The 14,747-nt window shown below is 41.6% G+C and overlaps 1 protein-coding gene across 2 annotated transcripts in view; it reads left to right on the top strand.

The window, feature by feature from the left end:
* Positions 1-247: 247 nt before the first annotated feature.
* The window catches only part of CYSLTR2 (cysteinyl leukotriene receptor 2), a 30,028-nt gene continuing 15,528 nt past the window's right edge, over positions 248-14,747 (top strand). The window contains exons 1-2 of one of the 2 annotated variants that reach the window (XM_043478148.1): positions 248-362; positions 8,557-8,632. The gene's annotated coding sequence lies outside the window, so the exon portion shown is untranslated. Of the gene's footprint in view, positions 363-8,117; positions 8,152-8,556; positions 8,633-14,747 lie in introns of those variants that run through there. The other variant, XM_043478149.1, reaches the window with a different exon arrangement.

Raw genomic sequence — 14,747 nt, forward strand, 5'->3', positions numbered from 1 at the left:
GCCACTTTGCTGTTTTCTGCTAAGCTCAAGGCCAAAAGATAATGTACAAAAAATCTGTGGGAAAAGACTCTCATAAACAAAAATATACAGAGCACACCTGGTTTCATGAAGGACAAGCTGATGTAATGTTAAACTAAGTCTGTATGCTTATCTGCCCCTTAGAAACGTACCAACTTAGGGTATAAAGGCTACGGTGAAAAATAAAGCAACTGCCAGACTCTGCTGCACATCCCGGTTTGGTCTCTCTCTTTCTTTCTCTCTCTCTCTCTCTCTCATTCACCGACACCGTTCATCCTGAGGGTTCCCCTGGATCCTGCTGGGGCCGGACCCCAACAGGTGGCGCCACGAACAGGAACCCAAAGGTAAGTCTCTCATTGTCCGGTTTTTGGAACAGCTGGGACCCCACCAGGGTGCCGCGGGCCCCCCTGCATAAGACAGGTAGGTTAAGGAGGGTGGGTAGGAACCCACTAGGGCACTACAGGCCCTCCCCCCTACATAAGAAAGGTAGGGCAAAAAATGTGGGTAGGTTTGAGGTAGGACCCCACTAGGGCATTATAGGCCCCCCTACATAAGAAAGGTAGGGTAAAAAGGTGGGTAGGTTTCAGCTTCCTTCTTTTCTAAGTTTAAGACCCTCTCCTTTTTCTTCTTCTAATTAGTAACAAAAATGGGTAACAGTGAGTCAAAAGAAAGGCAGCTTTTTATTGGAGTCATAATGCAACTTCTTAACCGTAGAGGAATTAAAATTAAAAAGACCAGTGTTCAGTCCTTTTTTACGTTTGTCCAAGAGCGATGTCCTTGGTTCCTAGAAGAGAGCACTGTAAACCTGGAAACATAGGAAAAGGTAGGAAAACAACTCAAAGCTTACTATACACTGCATGGCCCCGAGAAAGTGCCGGCTGACACCTTTTCTTTGTGCAATATGATTAGAGATGCTTTAGATCCCCTTCATGAATCTGAAATAGTGAAAATTAAAGAGGAGGAAGAAGATACTGATTCCAAACCTAGTTATCGACAGCTAAGGGAGAAGCTAGCTGCCATGAACACCAATAGTCATTTAGAAAGCGGGGATAAAAAGAAGAACAGCTTTTGCCCCAAGATGAACAAAATTTAGAAGAAGCATCAGCTTGCTATCATTCTAATGAGGATTGGTCCTTTTTTGCCGAAGACGCTCCTAAAAGTCTAAGAGATATATCTCCAATTGGGCCCCTGCCCCCACAAACCTTCGGTCTTTCACTTGGCCAATCTAGTTTGACTTAACAGGCAGGAAGGCCAGCGGTCTCCAAATACAGAAAATAGGCTGCAAGTGTCAGACATCTTTATCTCTCTTAAGCAGTAAGAGGAAACAAACTAGTGATTTTTCTTTTTTCTTTTTTTCTTTTTCCTTCTCTATACAAATTTAAAAAGAGGTTTCTCTTAAAATTCCATGTTGCCATAACCACACCTGGTTCCACCTGAACTTAACTTTTCTCAAACCTTGAGCTAACCAATGCGTTTTTCTTATGCAAATGTTCTCTTCAGCTATGTCAATGAAACTGTATTTGCTTGGAAACCTGCCTTTCTTCAAGATTCCTGTCAATCATTTTGTGGCCCGGGACAACACACCTGGTGCCAAGGTTATCTCAAAATGCATGTTGTGGGTGAGGGGCCTAGTGCTATTCTCTGAGTTTTGAGACATTTCCTTCCTCTAATTAGCAGACTGCTGGTAGTTATATGACACCTGGCTAAAGACTAGCAGGGGGGCACCCTTTCTGCCCTCTTCTGATGCCTATGTCAGAAGCTTTCTCTATTTCCCTTATACTTTAATAAAACTTTATTCAATTTGAGAACACATTACAAACTTCTACCAATTTCCAGTTACCTTTTCTAAAATATTTTAGAAAAATTTCATTTCATTATCCTTCTGGTAAGCTGTGAAATTTCTTCAAAAACACTGAATTTATTATTTCTCACATTTCTTTTACATAGATTGGACTAAAAATACCAAAGCTTCATTCTGGTCTCTTAAAAGATATAAAGTCTTTTATACTAAATTCCATTCTGCTCAACAAAATAAATTATATGCTCTTATTCAAGTTATTTGCCTATATCCTTACCCCAGTAATATAGTCTCTGATTCTAAATATTCAGTTTTTGTGTAAAAACCTCCACCATAAACTCCTAGTTCTATTAAAACAGACAATGGCCCTGCCTATATTTCTAGACACTTTAAACAATTTTTACCATCTTTTTCTATTAAACACATTACAGGTATTCCTTATAATACACAGGTACACTACTGTCTTCCTTATCTAAAGCTGACTTTGCTAGAGTCCAACATAAGATATTTTCTAAGCCTATAACTAATGTTAATACAGCTTTATTTGTTTTAAATTTTTTAAACCTACCACAGGGAAATATTTTAACAAGAGCAGAAAGACATTTCAAAAAATTGAAAGACACTTCTCTTCCTCTGCCCATTTGGTACCAAGACGGGTTCAATAATCAATAAAAATCTGGGAAATTAATCTTACGGGGAAAGGGGTATGCTTATATTTCCCCAGATGGATCCAACAAACTTTTTCCTCAGAAAATTTGACCCAAGGGGGCCCCCTACATTCAAAATGGAGAGAAAACAACAAGAACCCTGGGAGGAAGAAAATTCCAATACAGGCCGTGGCGGCTCTAAAGATCTCCAGAAAGTACCGCACTTGGCGACATCAACCCTATGACCTCCCCTCTTGGGGACAGATGAAAACCCTCACTAATAAAGCTAAAAATGTGGTCTCTCAACAGGAAATGCCTCGGAGTCCTGAATACATTTTCCTGTTAGCCTGTGTCTCCCAAACTTAACTGGGATTACTTACCCAACCCCCCCCCCCACCCTTATTACAGGTCGTAAAATAGACGGAAAAAAGATGGATCATATCAACCAGTGACTCCACCCATATGCCCTCTCCCTGAAACCCTCACACCCTGTGGAGGAAAAAAAAAAACTAATTAACATTTCTTTAGGCTATGAAGTCCTTCCATTGCCTGGGCCCAGAAAAATTATGCACAAACGTCAGTCGACAAACTTGGGCTTTCGTCCTACCTCCAAAAAAAGGCTTTCAGACATTGCAGCCCTTTCTCTGTCTATGAACCATGTTTATACTACTAAAACTTTAGGGAAAGAGTTAGGGAAAGAACAAAAAACATTATATATTATGCTGCTTAAGTGGCTTAAAAGGTTACTAACACTATGTTGAAACACTACCATGACAAAGGACTTCTTGGCTGGCTTGACAGTGGAATGACACCCTCCTCCTACTCCTGGAATCCTCCTCGATAAACAAATTGGGCCTGAACTATGAGACATATAAAACATAAAAACTTGCTGCCAACACCAGAAAACTTGAGACTCGGACCGGACATTTCACAGGGACCAGTCGTGGTCATAGTAACTATTTCTTTCACTATAATCAGTCATATTTTATACAGGCCTATGTCCCACTTACAATTTAATCTGTAACTTGTATTCATTGCCAATTTTGTGTTACTCCTGTTCAATTCAACCATTGTACCTACAACTGGGAACAAATCAAATTTCATTTACATGATAATGCCTCTCTGAATGTACTATTACTGCAAAAGAAAATCCTTGAAACTTTTTCTAAACGTCCTCCCTCTTCCACTAATTTGGAAACTTTAGCTGAACAAATCATCCAGGCTAAACCCTCAAGGATGGTTTTAAAGTATTACCCACAACATCGGGTCTAGAACTGTAACTTTGGTGATTGTCTTGATAATTGTATTTGTTGTTCATCGTTGCCTTTCTATAAGGTTGGTTAATACTAACCAAACTCATTTGGTCAGGACTTTTTTTACAAATATAATAAAATAGAAAAAATTGTCAGGAAGCATTTAACAGGAGGCTTCCTGTGTGCTGTTACAGATCTGTCAGGAAACCTTTGGACATTATTAATTCCTGAATATTCAAGAATTAAGAGGAGAGGCACGCCTTTCCGGGGGCTGAGAAATCCAGGCATTTCCTTTGTTAGTTTCTCATTATGGTGATAAGTACCCTCTTCTCTCTTTAATAGAGATCGCCTTGTGTTCTTTAAGTCTGAGATTTTAATCTTTATCTTTGCTGAGAATAACTTCAGTATATATGCCCACGCCATGTTGATTAAAACACCTTTGCTCCATCAGAGCTTTGGTCCCCGTAGAATAGCTCCAGCAAAAGTTTAAATTTAGACAGACTGCATGGACAGATTAGAACAATCGAGCATTCCCGATTAAATTTTACTGCCGCTGGAGCTGCCAGTGATTTCTTTAAAACCTTCTTCAACTTTACCTCTGCCAAAAGTATTTTGTCTACTGTTCTCAGTTACATTGCTGTAATAGCACTGATCATTATTATTATTGTCATCCTCCCTTGTATCATCAGAGCTCTTCGGCAGAGCACTCAGAACCTCGCAACTGAGATCCATCTGGCTGTTTTAAAAAATAAAAAAGGGGGAGATGCTGGGAGCCATTGTGGGAGATCCCACCCATGACGAGGTCATGAAGAAAATACCTGACAGGCAAGGCCACTCAGGATACAAGGGACCCTCCAGGTTGGCCTCGGCCTCTACCCCACCCTGTATCCTCCCCACTTTTCTGTTGTTGTTCTTGTTTGCCCTGCTGCAGATTCTTGTGTTGCCTGCTGAGAGTTCTCCTGCTCCTCTTTCACTGAATAAAGACCAACTTAAAACGCTAATTAATAAATCTCCTGGACGCTGGTACCCTATGAAGGGGCCAGGGATGAAAGAAATGCTTCAATTCAAACCCTTTTGCTGGCATTCTGGCTTGTTTGATAAATGTGTGCTCTCATTGCACAAAATGCTCAGGATTGTTCTAAACATCCTAAGCATAGTACGCTAACAAAGGAAACTATTAAGCATAGGTCCCTCCGTGGGGTGAGAAAAGCTCCACAAATATAATAGCCACAAATGTGCCTAATAGAAAATGCTTTAGATAGAGATTAGCTGGTGACTTCTTGCAGGTAGTTAACTTTTAGACTAAGAGCTGTTTTGTGCTTTATCTACTGTTTTTGCAATCCTTTGCATTTCTGTTCTGTAAAAATGTAAGCCTGTGTAGTTCCCATGGAGATGACGCCTATTAGAAAGAAAATAGATTAATCACAAGAAAAACAGGGTCGGCTACTGAAGTTGCTTAAGTCACACCAGGTGCAAGCCATAAAATGCTAGCAGGCCTGAAGGCCAAATGATAAGAAAGACTCTTGTGAACGAAAAGTATGTGGGTGACATCCTGTTTCTGTTGAAGGTCAAGTTGCTGTAATGTTTTGAGATGACCTGAGTGTAAGCAATATGCACTTCCCCCAAAAAGATGTTGTTAAGGATTTGAAGGGGCCGTGCGAAAATAAACTTCAGACTTAGCCCCCGAGCTTTGTCTCACTGTGTGTCTCTCTCCCCGACACCATTCATCCTGAGGGTACCCTTGGATCCTGCTGGGGCAAGGACCCCGGCAGGGATGATCTTGATCCCTGTGTCCTATACAACGTCATGAACCTCCGTCCATAGCTCATCAGGCTTCCCTGTCCTTCACTATCTCCTGGAGTTTGCTCAAACTCATGTCTATTGTGTCTATGATGCCATCCAGCTGTCTCATCCTCTGGTGCCCCCTTTTCCTAGAACACATAACATGTAACTATACAGACACAACATAAAGAAAGCTTAGTATCACTTAATTGACAATGATTCTCATAAAATTTGATATTAAATAAACTTAATCAGTTTAACTTATCTCCTTCAAAAGACAAGATGACTCTTTTGCAATGTTGTAGGGGCCTTCTACAAAATCTCAACTTGCTTCCAGGTCCAAAAGACTCCAGTTCACAATATGTTGTTGGGAAGTTTGTCAAAACGATTTTACTGAGGTTAAGTTTGTCTTGGAAAATAAAATAGGCTTAGTTAAAATTATTTTAGGTTAGCTTTAGTTGTGCAATCTGGTTTTGTTTGCTGTTGGAATTTTCTAGGAATTTTTTTCACAGCATGAATTTTAGGATGGATTTTTTTCTGTTTCTCTAAAAAGCATCATTGATAGGGAATGTGCTGAATCTGTAGGTCAGTTTAGGTAGTATATTAATTATATGAAGCTTTCCAATTCATAAGCATGGGATATCTTTCCACTTATTTATGTCTTTCATATTTTTCAGCCATGTTTTATTTTCAGTGTACAAATCTTTAACCTCCTTGGTTAAGTTGATTCCTATGGGAATTTTTTGATGCTATTATAAATGAAATTTCCTTGTTGGATTGATCATTGTTAGTGCATGGGAATGCAATTGATTCTTGTGTATCCTGCCATTTTGCAAAAATTTTGTATTAGTTCTGTCAGGTCTCTGAGTGTGTGTAGTCTTTAGTGTCTTCTACATGTAGGATCATATCATCTATGAATAGACATAATTTTACTTCTTTCTTTCCAATTTGGATGCCTTTTGCTGTGCTTAGTCACTCAGTCATGTCTGATTCTCTGCAACCCCATGGATTTTGTGGCCCGTCAGGATCCTCTGTCCATGGAGATTCTCTGGGCAAGAATACTGGTGTGGGTTTCATTTCTTACCTAATGTTGGCTTAAAGATCAACATTCAGTAAACTAAGATCATGGCATCTGGTCCCATCACTTCATGGGAAATAGATGGGGAAACAGTGGAAACAGTGTCAGACTTTATTTTTGGGGGCTCCAAAATCACTGAAGATGGTGATTTCAGCCATGAAATTAAAAGACACTTACTCCTTGGAAGGAAAGTTATGACCAACCTAGATAGCATGTTAAAAAGCAGAGACATTATTTTGCCAACAAAGGTCCGTCTGGTCAAGGCTGTGGTTTTTCCAGTAGTCATGTATGGATGTGAGAGTTGGACTATAAGGAAAGCTGAGCACCAAAAAATTGATGCTTTTGAACTGTGCTGTTGGAGAACTCTTGAGAGTCCCTTGGACTGCAAGGAGATCCAACCAGTCCATCCTAAAGGAGATCAGTCCTGGGTGTTCATTGGAAGGACTGATGCTGAAGCTGAAACTCCAATACTTTGGCCACCTCATGTGAAGAGCTGACTCGTTGGAAAAGACCCTGATGCTGGGAGGGATTGGAGGCAGGAGGAGAAGGGGACGACAGAGGATGAGATGGCTGGATGGCATCACCGACTCGATGGGCATGAGTTTGAGTAAACTCTGGGAGTTGGTGATGGACAGGGAGGCCTGATGTGCTGCGATTCATGGGGTCGCAAAGAGTTGGACACGACTGAGCGACTAAACTGAACTAAACTGAATGTTATTGCAGCATTAATGCTGAAGATATTAATGAAATGGGGAAAGTGAAAAATGGTTAGACTTAGAACATATATTGCAGGTAGAACAAATGGAATTGTTGGCTTGCATGTTGGCTGTGGGAGAAAGAGAGAAGTTAAGGATTTATGGTGAGAAACTAGGTTTATGGTGAGATTGACTGGCTGAATCACTGTGGTGCCATTTCATTAGATTGGGTAAATGAGAGAGTGCGCACTTGGGTGGGGAAGAGAAAAGCTCTGTTTGGCCACATTACATCCATGAATGTGGATAATACAGGCTTCCCAAGTGGCTCAGTAGTAAAGAATCTGCCTACCAATTCAGGAGACACAAGAGATGCAGGTTCGATTCCTGGGTCAAGAAGATCCCCTGGAGGAGGAAATGGGAACCCACTGAAGTGTTCTTGCTGGGATAATCCCATGGACAGAGGACCTGGCAGGCCACAGTTCTTGGGGTTGCAAGTCAAACACGACGGAGTGACTGAGCATGCATCCAGGTGGGTAATATAGATAAAAGCAGAATATGATGAGAAGAGATCAGAAGACAGACTGTTGTGTCTTCTGGTCTTGTAGCCCATTTCTAAAAGCTCACATTTAGAAAAAGGAGAGAAGAAGAATCAGAAAGGAAGCAAAGAAGAAATAATCCAAGGAATAGAATAGGAACCAAGAGAGTCAGAGAAACAAGGAAGAGAAAGTTTCAAGAAACTGACTGTGGTTAACTGTGCAAAACAAATTGAGGAAGGAAGATGAGGGCTAAAAAAGGACCTTTAAGGTGAGCAACGAGGATACCATGGATACCTTTTGACAGCATTTTCACCAGACTGGATAACATCTCTGCCTATGTACAAGTAAGTTGAAAAAGCAAGAGGGCGTTGGAATTGCCCTGAACAGCTTTGAAGTGCTATACTAATAGGGTGGTGATGATTTGCATGTTGTCATAGAAACAAAAAAACATGTAGGAGAACTAAAGCCACTTAAAACTCCTGACTCCAGCCCATCACGTCCTCTTGATTTGTTGTGAAAGATGCCAATAAAAACAATGAGAGGGGCAGAGCTAATACAGATTTCTTCCTTTAGTTGTGGTCCCTAAGTAGAAATCTTACACTCTTTATCTTGAGAAGGAAGCCAGCACCAGCTCTGACACCAAAGTTCCTTACAGCACAAATGGCTATCTGACCAGAGTGCCTTCTCTTGCCATTGGCTGACACTTCATAAAATACAATTTGCTGTTTTGCTTTTTTTTTTTGAACAAGCAAACTGAATTACTTGGAGGAGGAAGACAGCAGAGACAGAGACAGAGCCAAGGCAGCTGAAAGAAAGGAAACTGAGGTGAGCATTTTTGTCTTTGCCCTGTTAGTTGTTGTTAAAAATTATGCTTTGCTATGCTTCATAGGAAGAGGAATAATTTTTAAAAGTAAGTTTATTTTGTTCTACTATAAACTTTATTCTACTACATGGTACTTTAAAAAATATCGGGAAAGTACAAAAATAGTAGCAGGAAGCAAAAACCACCCCTGAGATAGCTGCTATTGATATTTTGGGGGTTGTTTCTTTCCATTGACTATGTGTGTCTACATATGATTTTAGTTAATTTTCATAGTCATGCTTGTACACAACGGATACGTTTATATTCCTTTTTTCCATTAGAGCATACATTTTCCCACATTGCTGTAAATGCTTTATGATCATAATTTAAAATTGCTGCATGGTATTACACGGAGGAAATTTTCTGTTCTTTGCCCAAGCATTCCCCTATATGGGGTCATGTAGCGTCTTTCCTTTTTTCATGGAGTGGGTCATTTGATAACATAAGATATATATTTTTTCCTTTCAGAGTCTTGTTTTTTGAGGAGAGGAGGTTGAACTTGAGAATGTAGATTTCAGCTCTCAGCTCTACTGAGTTTCAGTTTTACTGAGAGGCACAGTGAGAGGGAAGGCGTGTATGAGACCATGTGCTTATAATCTGCTTGTTGCCCTTTGGGGACCTCAGCCAGTGGTTCTCAGCTCTGGCTGTACATTCCATCGGAATCATTTGATTCTGGGGAGATTAGAAAATTATCTTTAGAATAATTGAAAATTAACTTCGGTGAGGAGCCACTCATCTGTTGTTGTTGCTGTTGTTTTAACTTTTAAAAATTTCTCAGGTGGCTCTGACGGGTGAGAAGCATAATAACAACCAACCTAGGTTATCTGTAATATTTCTCTCTCTCTGACCCATACCTAAAAGCTATACATTTTAAGGGAAAGGGGATACACTATCAAGCAAGCTGTCTAAGTCTCCCTTTCAACACTGCCTTCACTGTTTACGAAATTCCTTCACATACAGTCATTCATTTGATTCACATGAGTGCTGGAATGTGTAACTCTTACTTTAAAATAAGAAAGTGAGACCAAGAGGACACAGGATCTTTCCTAGGGTCGAACCAGAACTGGCCCAATCTGGTTCAGTTTCGGGCACATACATCTTGAGTAATGGTTATTATAGAAAAAAATTGTTCAAATTTTGCTATGTCTATATAATTGAATATTCTTTTGGCTCTTTACATGACATTGACATGTAATAGTTATTTACATGACAATGATCATGATTTAGCAAGAAGAAAAAAGCAAGGTTACAAAATATCATTAAAATATGGACTCATTTTTGTTTGAAAATATGTATATTTGAAGAAAAGTGAAAGGAAGTAAAGGCACAAAACATTTGTATGTGTCTGGTTGGTAGTAAATCTTATAGTTTAAGTTTATTTCAGCTGGTATTACTTTATTTTTTTTTAACCACATTCATTGCTTGTGTAATAAAGATGTGAAGTAATTGAATGGAATTGTTCTTACCTTTCTGGTTAGCTCTTCTCCAGATGAAATGGTACCAACTCATTTTACTTGGCCATAAAGAAGCCTTTCTTTTAATTCTTGATGAGTTTTGTTCATACTTATCACAAATATTTCTGTTATTGTTAGCTAGCATGTTCTTATTATTGTTAGCTAGCATCGCCTGGAAACTTACCAAGTGTCAGGGATTGAGTTAATTGTATCAGTTTTCCTCATCAATGCCCAGTCTTCCCTCTGCAGATGAAGGTCTTGAAACACAGGAATAAGAGTGATTAAGAGGCAGAGCTGAGGCTCAAACCTAGGTCCCCTCTAACTCAAAACACATGTTTTCATTCGTTATACCATCTTTCCTCCCTGACCTGAGGTCATCAAGGGTACCCACATCATGTACACATCACTCATTTGGGAAGAAAGTGATATATTTTTTGTGGTGTACTCATTGCATTGGAAAAGACCCTGATGCTGAGAAAGATTGAAGGCAAAAGGAGAAGAGGGCGACAGAGGATGAGATGATTGGATGGCATCACTGACTCAACGGACATGAGTTTGAGCAAACTCTGGGAGATAGTGAAGGACAGGGAAGCCTGGCGTGCTGCAGTCCATGGGGTTGCAAAGAGTTGGACATGATTAGTGACTGAACAACAACAACATTGCTATATGTCAGGATCACCTTGGGCATTTGAGTATCTCACGTGTGCTCCAGACTCAGGGACTCCTGCTTTCCTAGTTTGTCTTGCTCACCGGACATCTGAGGCATGCTAATTCCCCCAAGGCTAAATCTGGAAGGTAGAAGCCTAACCAGGGATTGTGCAATGACCCAGCGAGCTCCGGTTAATACAGCAGCCAAGCTGGGCAATGTTGAGAAAGTCAAGAATTGGCCTGGGTTTATCAGCTTTTCTGTAGAGCCTTATCAAGTCCACAACAGAACCCACAGCACTGCATCTATGGCGTTCTCACGGAACTGCCCACTATTCTTTGCGTTGGAATTGCTTATGTGTGAGTCTCATTCCTTCTGCTGGATGAAGAACGGCTGAAGATGGAGTCTCTGCAGACAGCCCAGTACACGGGCTCCATTAAGAACAAATGTTGTTTATCGCTAAGTCGTGTCCGGCTCCTTTGCGTGCCATGGACTGCAGCCCACAAGGCTCCTCTGTCCAGTGGATTTCCCAGGGGAGAATACTGGAGTGAGTTGCCATTTCCTGCTCCAGAGGATCTTCCCAACCCAGGGATCGAGCCTATGTCTCCTGCATTGGCAGGCAAATTCTTTATCACTGAGTCACCTGGGAAGCCCTAAGAATAAATGGGCAGGTGTAAATACATTAATTCATCAATGAATATGAACTTTAGTTAACAGCTTCTTTTTATCTCTATTGAACCTATTAACCTCTTTATGTGAACTGACCAATGGAGAAAGTGATATAGTCTTGGACAATCTTTAAAGAAAATCTTCTCCTATGGCTTGGTGGCAATAAGGGCTGACCCCTTGGACAGAGAAAGTAATGGAAGCTGGAAGAGCAGCCTGGAACCAAAGAATCTTAAAGTTGGAGCATCCTCAGGAAGAGCCACGGTTAGTGCAGAAGCTTTTTACGTCTTTCAAGAAGAGGTTTTAAAGAAGCAAGCAGATCTGAGGAAGAACAAGAAGAAGGGGGGATATGTGGATAAGTCAGGGGAGGAGCAGCGAAAGGAACAGAGAGGAATATGGGGTAGGATGGGGAGTCTATTTGCTCCGGACATTCATCAAACTGGGAGAACTGAAAAGGGTCCAGTCCACAGTTATTATTTCTATTGCATGTTATGAAAACAAGAATATGTTTACCTTGGAAAAAACAAAACACCATTCCCCAAGTAAGTGTCTTCCTGTGGGACTATAGTTTTATCTTGTTTGTTCCTCTAGTACAGGAAACACAGTCATCTACAAAATGCTTGAGAGCATCACAGATTCTTTGAAGTTTGTTTCTTTTTATTTTGAATCTTAGCTCAACTAGAACTTTGTTCTCTTGCAAATTCTGAGAGGTTTGCAAGCAACTCCTCTTGTTAGTTGCAGTGGAAGTTATTGGCCCAGAGCCAGAAAGACAATTTGCAACCCTCAGAGATAAAAAGACAGTCACCGCCTATGATGTCTGGGTGTCTTTTGCTACCTTCTTCTGGCCTCTAGACCATTGACCTGATATATTCCTGTCCCCAATGGCTCAGCAGGTAAAGAATCCACCTGCAATGCAGGGGACACAGAAGACGTGTGCTTGATCCCTGGATGAGCAAGATCCTCTGGAGGAGGAAATGGCAACCTACTCCGGTATTCTTGCCTAAAAACCCCATGGACAGAGGAGCCTGGCGGGCTACAGTCCAAAGGATCACAAAGAGTTAGACACACAACTGAGTGGCTAAGCACTCACATGCATTCCTGTCCCCAGATCTTAGATTTGAACTTCAGAGACGAAAAGTTTGTGAGGAAAAATGCCTGGACATCAGTTCAGTTCAGTTGCTCAGTCGGGTCCAACTCTTTGTGACCCCATGGACTGCAGCTCGCCAGGCTTCCCTGTCCATCACCAACTCCCGGAGCTTACAAACCATGTCCATTGAGTCGGTGATGCCATCCAACCATCTCATCCTCTGTTGTCCCCTTCTCCTCCTGCCTTCAATCTTTCCCAGCATCAGGGTCTTTTCCAATGAGTCAGTTCTTCAATTCTGTTGTAAAAGACCATCGAGAATTTTTCTTCCCTGGAAGATATCTATCATGAAGCATAAAATGAGCAGGGAGAGGGTGAATCATAGCTTCATTCACTCACTCACTGGTTATATCTTTGTGCACATTTATGGCCACGAGCTATGCCAGGGCCCAGGATACAGCAGTGACAAGTAAGGTGTTCTTGCTTTGGTGAGTGAACATTCTGCAGAGTAGGGATAAGCAGGAGCTAGTGGCTGCCCCATGGGTGGTGTGAAGACAGGAAGCACTAGAACAGCCAAGACAGGGAGAGCTCAGAGAATGCTCTTTCTAGAAGTGATTCTGGGCAGAAACTTGAGGCTGGTAAGAAAGAGCCTGGAGTAGGAAATGGCAGCCCACCCCAGTATTCTTGCCTGGAAAATTCCATGGACAGAGGAGCCTGGCAGGCTACATACAGTCCATAGGGTTGCAAAGAGTCAGACATGACTGAACACACACACACACACAAATTAAGGGCCAGGTGAGGAACTGGAGCTCAGATTAAGTAGGTAAGACAGAGTCTGGTATGTTCAGAGCATTGAGCTAAGTTATGAGGCTGGAGTGGATTTTACTGAGGACAGCAGTGGAGAGATGACAGCTGGCTGGAAAGGGGGGCTGGTGGGAACCTTGGGTAACAAGGGCAGGACTTCCTTGAAGGAGACTGAGTAGCAGGACGATCTGGGGCTGTGCACTGAGGGCTGGGGGAGCCAGCGGTGCGCTTGTCCTTTGACCTCTCCTTTTTGGGTCACCCACGTCCACTGTCCTCCAGGCTCCTGGCAGCTGGTTAGGACACCTTCCTGGACAATTCTCCTGATTTTCAATTTTTTTGAGATCTAGGAAAACATTTTCTTCTTATCCTTTACAGGTTTCTTACTTTCCTTTGCAGCAGGGGTAACCCTAACCTCCTAACCTCCAATATCTAATGCCTGATGATCTGAGGTGAAGCTGATGTAATAATAATAATAGAAATAAAGTGCACAGTCAATGTGATGTGTTTGAATCAACCTGAAACCATCACTTCCCACCCTGATCCACAGAAAAATGATCTTCCATGAAACCCATCCCTGGTGCAGAAAAGACTGGGAATCACTGTCTTACAGTTTTCTTAGCATTCTTTACAGGTATCCTGCGCCTGGCGTACTATTTTCCCCTGACAGTAGCCAGGCTTGCACGGGCTGCTGATGCCTTGAAAGTGTGTGATGTGCAGGCTCCATGCAGCTGTGGGGGTCTTTCACCGTTTTGTCTCCCTGGTCCTCTCAATGATGCCGAAAGGCTGAGTACTTGCTGATAATGCTCAGGCCACCGTTAAGGGCTAGAGCCAGGGTTTGGATCCTGTTGGGATTTACTCCCCCAATTGTTCTATGGCTTCATCCCACCGCTGTATCCTGCCAGGAATCATATGATGCTTAACTGCCTACCTTAGTCAATAATTCCTTAGCTCCAAGAAGCAAATTTAATAATGGAAGGTGACATGCTAAGCTGGAAGGGGAAAGACAGAGAGGGAGTTTCCATTTGAATAAGTGGGCTTTAGGGGAGCCCGAACCCCTGACTCATGTCTCGTAGTCACTTGGGTTGTGGACAGTGAGAGTCCTGATGCTGACACGACCCCTGTGAAATTACTGAGGTGAGTAGGGCAATGGCCTCTGAGATCACATTTGCTGGTTTTCTGTCTTTGGAATCAGAAGACTTGGATATCAGAGGCTCAGCTGCAGAATGAGTCTATTATCTTTCTTAGATGTTTCTTGATGTTTCTTGGAACAGAAATTGGGTTAATAACAGATACTTCCAATCTTCATAGAAGTGCATTAGGAAACAATTTTTTAAATGTTCAGATTCTTTATGAAATTAAATCCATAATCAGCTTTGTTGCTGTTGTTGTTGTTCAGTCACTCAGTCGTATCCAACAGTTTGCAA

The sequence above is a fragment of the Cervus canadensis genome, chromosome 9 (genome assembly GCF_019320065.1).
Source record: "Cervus canadensis isolate Bull #8, Minnesota chromosome 9, ASM1932006v1, whole genome shotgun sequence".
NCBI lineage: Eukaryota > Metazoa > Chordata > Mammalia > Artiodactyla > Cervidae > Cervus > Cervus canadensis.